The sequence below is a fragment of the Hylobates moloch genome, unplaced genomic scaffold (assembly GCF_009828535.3).
Source record: "Hylobates moloch isolate HMO894 unplaced genomic scaffold, HMol_V3 SCAFFOLD_10, whole genome shotgun sequence".
In the NCBI taxonomy this organism is placed as follows: Eukaryota; Metazoa; Chordata; class Mammalia; order Primates; family Hylobatidae; genus Hylobates; species Hylobates moloch.
This window is the reverse complement of record NW_026652285.1, coordinates 40,711,068-40,718,711: the sequence shown is the minus strand read 5'-3', so window position 1 is coordinate 40,718,711 and position 7,644 is coordinate 40,711,068. Positions and strand designations below refer to the sequence as shown.

Sequence of the window (7,644 nt, the reverse complement as noted above, 5' to 3'; positions counted from 1 at the left end):
AACACTTAAATTTGAGACAAAATATGTGAGTCATTTAGTAAAAAGAATGAGAATTTTCTTATGAATACTGTCTGAAACAAACCCACAATAGGAAAAGATAATTTAACTCTTTCACATTGAAAAGAAAAAATCTCTCTTTTTTTCTTTCTTTTTTTTTTTGAATGGAGTCTCACTCTGTCACCCAGGCTGGACTGCAGTGGTGCAATCTTGGCTCACTGCAAGTTCCGCCTCCCGGGTTCACACCATTCTCCTGCCTCAGCCTCCTGAGTAGTTGGGACTACAGGCGCCCGCCACCACACCCAGCTAATTTTTTGTATTTTTAGTAGAGAAGGGGTTTCACCGTGTTAGCTAGGATGGTCTCGATCTCCTGACCTCGTGATCTGCCCGCCTCGGCCTCCCAAAGTGCTGGGATTACAGGTGTGAGCCACCGCACCCAGCCTCCGTTTTCAAATTGATAGATATATTCAGTGCATTTCCTCTAAAAATTTTCACTGTGTTTTCTGAGTATGTAGACAACTACTAATAATTCTTACCTTCATACAAAAAAAAGTCAAAGGCCCAAGAATTGAGAACACATCTGTAGAATAAAAAAAAAAAAAAAAGATGTAAGGAACTGCTGTACCACCATAATGTTAGTCTTCAAGACAGCATGGGGCAAATCTCCTGATAGATGAAATAGCCCAAAGGAAAACATAGAAGTCCAATAAATGACTCAGAATTGAGTCGATTGACATTTATGACAGATGGAGCACTGTACATCAGCGGGGAGACATAAATACATAGGACTGAGGCACTTGCTCTTCCAAATTCTTCATGACGCCCTCTTCATTGAGCCCTGAGGGAAATGGAGAGAGAGAAAAGTAAGTTGGGGACAGGTGAGACCATTCACTCTCAGATGCAACTGTATTTCCACATCTTCAACTTAGCCCCCTTAAGTGATTTTGTAGACAAGCTGAGAATACCAGATGGCTGTGGTTCGCTTTGTTTGTGTATCTCCCCAATGCCAGTGTGACTGCTTCAATAGACTATGTCACAGATATGTTGCTTGTAATATTTGACATGATGTGAATTTTTATTCAAGTTAAGCAACAGCCATGAGAGACAAGCGCAGAGAGCCTAACCATGTGTTTCTGACAAAGGTTCCTTTTTTATTGTTTTATGGTTTATCAAGAGATTTCTTTTGACACGTGTACTTTTAAAAATTTTTTATTTTGAAATAATTGTAGATTCACATGAAGTTGCAAAAAGAGAAAAAGGTACACAAAGGTCCCTTATACATTTCACCAAGCATAGGATTATTGTTGAGAACATGATAAATCGCACATTCAGCCTACATAGATAAATGTTCTATGGTTCTACTAGATATATGGTTCTACATAGATAAACGTTCCCAGGTCTCTGGGGCTTTCTCTTACAGAGAGGCTAAGCATGCTTTCTAACACAATATGCTAGACATAGCTGCAGTGTTAGTCATTCAATTATTAAACTTAATAAAACTTCAAAAAATATCGTATGGCATATGTGTGTATGTCTGTGTGCGTATACACACACACACACACACACAAATGCAGAAGACTATTATTTTATTGTACCAAATTACGTTTAGCGAATTCAAGAGAAGCAACCTCTATGTAGACAACAGATGCCCAGATTGTTCGTATGTGTCAAGGATATGTGAAGGAGCTTGAGGACTGCTTTCTCATTTGGAGAGAAACTAAGCTGACTCTTGCAGTGACTTATTCTACATTAGTTCATAGATCTCAGTGATTCAATTGCCTCTTCTGACAATTTTCTTTCTCAGAGAACCCCAATAATTGTTTCTTATATGCTTAACCATCCCCAGGACCTTTCTATATAAAAGCCATTCTCTACCAAATCTTTATACTTAAGGAAAGTTTGAGTAAAGAGTACAGTCCAGTGGGGCCAGTGTTTTCCAGCCAGGTCCTGACCAAAACTTTCTACAATGGCATCTTAAATGCAATTAGCAGAAGGCTGATACCTCCAGAAGTAACAACCAAGTTGCTCACTTAGAATTTCAGGAAGTCAGAGTTCATTTGTGGGCAAAGGGTGCAGGTTACAGAGATTGTTCTTATAGGTTAAGAAAAGGAAAGAAAACACAGCAAAGTCAACCATCTTTCTGGAAATGTTGAAAAAATGTGAGAAAATTCCATTAATTTTTTTTTTTTTTTTGAGACGGAGTCTTCCTCTGTTGCATTTTTTTAGTAGAGACGGCGTTTCACCATTTTGTAGTAGAGACGGCATTTCACCGTGTTGACCAGAATGGTCTCGATCTCTTGACCTTGTGATCTGGTTGCCTCAGGCTTCCAAAGTGCTGGGATTACAGGCGTGAGCCACCGCGCTGGGCTGAAAATTCCATTAAATTTTAACTGTAGAGCTTCTTGCTCACCCCTAGGAGTTAGAAACTTGGGAAGGCAAGCTCATCCCCAGTTGGACAAGTCCCAGCTTTAAATAGAGTCTCAGGGAATGAGGTCAAGTCTTTGCTGGGAGTCTTGTAGATGATACACATGCAGGTCACTCTTCTGAGTGGAGAGTTTTCTAGCACCTAGTGTTTGTGACACTCTTGTTGGAAACAAGTTGGAAAAAAGAGATCTCTGTAAAATCTGAGGGAGCTAAGTCTAAATCTGACTCATAAACCCATCAGAAGCAGCTACCTTGTGAATTTAAACAGCTCTGGGAGAAATGGTGTGAATGGAAAAATAATTCCAAGTTGTTGAGTCTAAGATCACTGCCTTGAGTCCTGGGTTAGATATAGACACACAAGGTAAATGATGTAGAAAGAGAAACTCTAAGCTGGTCACGGTGGCTCACACCTGTAATCCCAGCACTTTGGGAGGCCGAGGCGGCTGTCTCACCCTATGGTCAGGAGTTCAAGACCAGCCTGACCAATATGGTGAAACCCTGTCTCTATTAAAATTACAAAAATTAGCTGGGCGTGGTGGTGGGTACCTGTAGTCCCAGCTACTCAGGAGGCTGAGGCAGGAGAATCGCTTGAACCTGGGAGGCGAATGTTGCAGTGAGCCGAGATTGCGCCACTGCACTCCAGACCGGGCAACAGAGCAAGACTCCATCTAAAAAAAAAAAAAAAGGAAAGAAAAAGAAAAAGCGACTCTAAACTCTTAATATCTGAGTTAGCTTAATTCTTCAAGGTTCAGGAAGATTTAAAGAGTCACTTTTACTTTAAGGGTTAAAATAAAAAGATTCCTGAAGAGTTTTGTCATAATCCCGTTAGTTACCTGCACAGTTTCCTAGCTTAAGACCTGGGGGAAAAATTGACTCAAATCTAAACTATCTTTAGATTAGGAGCATTAAAGAAGCCGCATCCTGGAAGAAACATTCCAGACACAGTTGGGCAAATAATTCAATAGCTGTCTACAAGGCAGTCTATACGTTTTAGGGAATCCTTCAGTGCTTAAGAGAAAATCTCACTTATTCCTCAGTCCCTTAACAGCTTTAAGAAGAATTCCCAATTTCCCCATGCCTGCAATGGCTCTGTGTGGTAGCACAGGTAATGCCTAGGAGGAGAAGCTTGGAAAATTGTAAGACCTGAGGGTTATAAGCTTCATAATTTGTTCAGACATCCCATGATATTTTCCTGCTGCTCCAATCAAGGTTAGTGTTCAGGGTCGGCCTGCAGGATCATTTCTGAGATCAAAAGGCAAAGGAAAGGGAAGGGCAATGCAGTTGCAATTTGTGCAAGAAGTTAAAAAGAGAAATTTATTCTCAAGCAAAATGATTTTTCATTTATTCATTTTTACTGAGTTTAAACAGATTTTTGGGCAAGTTTAGCTATGACAGCTGTGACTGTCACACCCCTCTGTCTCTGTCTGAGGCCCTGGAAAAGAAAATAACAGAGTGGGTTTAACATGTATTGCCAGTTTCTCATTCCTAAGAGAAGTGAGGTATAATTGGCATACAATTAACTGCACATATTTAAGGTGTACAGTGTGATAGTATTTGACACGTGTAAAACACAGTAAACTATCACTAGAAGTCAAGAATTAATATCTGTCACCCCCAAATGTTCCTGTTGCCCTTTGGCAAGGCACTTCACTCCTCCCTATCAAACCACGGTAGGAGGGTGTTACATGTTTTGTTGCTCAAATTTATCCCTAAGTACTTGATATTTTGCTGCTATTGTAAATCTCCTGGCTAATTTTTTTTTTTTTTGTATTTTTAGTAGAGACGGGGTTTCACCATGTTAGCCAAGATGGTCTCCACCTCCTGACCTCGTGATCCATCCGCCTTGGCCTCCCAAAGTGCTGGGATTACAGGTGTGAGCCACCGTGTCTGGCCTGTAAATCATATTTTTAAAATACAATTTCTGATTGTTCATTGCGAGTATAAGGAAGAAACTTTGTATAGTCGTATTCTATCCTTCAACTTTGCTTAACTCATTTATTAGTACTAGTAGCTTTATCAGCTTATTAGTTAATTAGCAGCATATTAATTTCTGGTAGTTTTTGTGTAGATTCCACAAAACTTCCTGTCATGTTACCTGAGAAACAGAAACAATTTTACTTCTTTTCCAACTCACCTGTGTGTTTTTCTCTTTTCTTTTGGCTTTATTGCCTCAATTACAATGTTGAATAGAAGTGGTTAAGAGCTGACATTCTCATCTCATTCCTGATCTCAGGAGGAAAGCATTCAGTCTTTTAACATTAAGCGTGACATTACCTGTAGGTTTTTTGTAAATTACCTTAATCAGGTTGAAGAAGTTTCCTGCTAGTGCCAGTTTGCTGACAGTTACTTTCTTCTGATTATACTAACATCTTTCCTTTTTTAATTTCTTAATTTGGTGGACTACAGTGTTTGATTTTTAAAATTTTTATTTTATTGTGGTAGGAATATAACATGAGATCTACTCTGAGATTTTTCAGTATACAATAAAATATTGTTAACTATAGGCACAGCATTATATAGCAGATCTCTAAAGCTAATTCATCTTGTGTTAATGAAATTTTATACCCATTGATAAGCAACTCCTCACTTCCCTTTCACTCCCATCCTGGCAACCACCATTCCACTCTTTGATTCTATGAATTGTACTGTCAATATTTTCACTATCTCAGATAAGCAAATTATACAGGATTTGTCCTTCTGTGATTGGCTTATTTCACTTGGAATAATATCCTCGAGGTTTATTCATGTTGTGCATATTGCAGAATTTCTTTTTTAATGCTGAATCATATTTCCATTGTATGTCTATACCACATTTGCTTTATGAATTTATCTGTTAATGGACATTAATGTTGTTTCTACATCTGAGCTATTACGAATAGTGTTGCAATGAACATAGGAATGGTAATATTACTTCAAGATCCTGATTTCAATTCTTTTGGATAAATACCCAGAAGTGGGATTATTGGAGCAAAATAATAGCTCTGTTTTTAACTTTTTGAAGAACCTTCATACTTTTTTCCCATAGTAAATGCACCATCCGGTATTCCCACGAACAATGTACAAGGGTTCCATTTCTCCACATCCTTTCCAATGCTTGTCTTTGTTTTAATAATAATCATACTGACAGGTGTGAGGAAATACTTCATTGTGGTTTTGGTTTACATTTTTCTGATGATTAGTAACACTGAGCATCTTTTCATATGCCTGTGGGTATTTCTCTTCTTTGGCAAAATGTCTATTCAAGTCCTTTGCTCATTTAAAAAATCAGATTGTTAGTTTTTTCTACTGAGTTATTTGAGTTCCTAACGTATTTTGGAAACTAATCTTTTTCCCAATGTTTTCTTATAGAAGCTTTATAGTCTCACCTTGCATTTAAGTTTTTAACCATTTTGATTTAATTTTTGTGTATGGTATAAGACAAGGATCCAGTTCTACTCTTGCATGGAGATATCCAGTTGTCCCAGCAGCATTTGTTGAAGAGACTGTCCTTTCCTGATTGTGCATTCTTGGCACCCATGTCGAAGATCAATTGACTGTATATATACAGATCTATTTCTTGGCTCCCTATTCCAACCCATTGGTCTTCTATGTCTATTTTTATGCTGTTTACATACTATTTTAATTGCTATAGCTTTGTAATATATTTTGAAATTAGGAAGTGATGCCTCTAGCCTTGCTCTTTCTTCTCAAGACTGTTTTGGCTATTCAGGGTACTTTCCAATTATATATGAATCTTAGAATTGTTTTTTCTCTTTCTGTAAAATGTTATTAGGATTTTTGTGGAGATTGAATTGAATTTGTAGATTGCTTTGAGTAGTGTACATATTAAGACTTCCAATCTATGAATACAGTATGTCTTTCTATTTACTTGTGTGTTTTTAAATTTCTTAAATTAATGTTTTGTAGTTTGCAGTGTGTCTTTTACCTCCTTGGCTAAGTTTATTCCTAAGTATTTGATTATTTTTGATAATGTTGTAAATGGGATTGGCTTCCTAATTTTCTTTCAGACAGTTTATTTTTGGTGTATAGAAATGCAATTGATTTTTACATATTGTTTTTTATCACATTACTTTGCTGAATTGACTTATTAATTCTAAGAGGTTTTTGTGGAGTCTTTAGAGTTTTCTGTATATTAGATCATGTCTAAACAGGTACAATTTCATTTCTTCCTTCTGAACTTGGTGCATTTTTTGTATTGATCTTGAATAATCATTCTGGGCAGGACTTTCATTACTATGTTGAATAGAAGTGGAAAAAGTGAACATCCTTGTCTTTTTCCTGATATTAAAGGAAAAGCTTTTAGTTTTTTACTTTTGAGTATGGTGTTAGCTGTGGGATTTTCATATCTGGCCTCAATATGTTGAGGTAACTTCCATCTCTTCCTAGTTTATTGAGAGTTTCTAACATGAAAAAGTGTTGAATTTTATCAAATTATTATTTTTAAATCTATTGAGATGATTATGTGATTTTTATCTTTTATTCTATTAACTGTATCACATTAATTGATTTTCATATGTTGAACCATCCTTGCAACTCAGGGATAAATCCCACTTGGTCATGGTGTATGATCCTGTTAATTTGCTGTTAAATTTGATTTGCAATTATTTTGTTGAGGATCCTTGCATCTATATTAATCAGGGACGTAGACCTGTAGTTTTCTTTTTGTAGTGTCTTTGTCTGTCTTTAAATTCACATAATGCTGGCCTCATGAAATGAGTTTGGAAATATTCTCTCCTTTTTGATTTTTTGGGAAGAGTTTTAAAATGATTGGTATTAGTTCTTCTTTAAATATTTGGTAGACTTCAGCAGCAGAGTCATCAGGTTGGAGGCTTTGCTTTGTTGGGAGTTTTTTTTATTACTGATTCAATCTCCTTATTCACTATTTGCCTGTTTCAATTTCCTATTTCTTTCATGATGCACTCTTGGTAGGTTGTATGTTTCCAGGAATTTATCCATTTCTTCTAGGTTATCCAGTTTATTGGTATATTTTTTCTCACAGCAGTTTCTTATGATCTTTGGATTTCTGTGACATCAGTTGCAATGTCTTTTTTATTTCTGTTTTTGTCTTCCTTCTTCTTAGTACGCTGTTTGATTTTTAAATGTTAAAACAATTTCACATTCTTAGGATAAAACCCCTTGGTCCTTGTGTGTTATTCTATTTATATAATGCTGTAATTTATTTGCTAAAATTGCATTTTTTCAACTAATGTCATAAGAGATATT

The 7,644-nt window shown here is 36.6% G+C and overlaps 1 protein-coding gene across 5 annotated transcripts in view; it reads right to left on the bottom strand.

Moving 5' to 3' along the window:
• Window positions 1-718: 718 nt before the first annotated feature.
• LOC116475125 (zinc finger protein 658) overlaps window positions 719-7,644 on the bottom strand; it is a 45,146-nt gene continuing 38,220 nt past the window's right edge. For all 5 annotated transcript variants that reach the window (XM_032164223.2, XM_032164222.2, XM_058445021.1 and 2 more), the window contains exon 7: window positions 719-835. The gene's annotated coding sequence lies outside the window, so the exon portion shown is untranslated. The remainder of the gene's footprint in view (window positions 836-7,644) is intronic.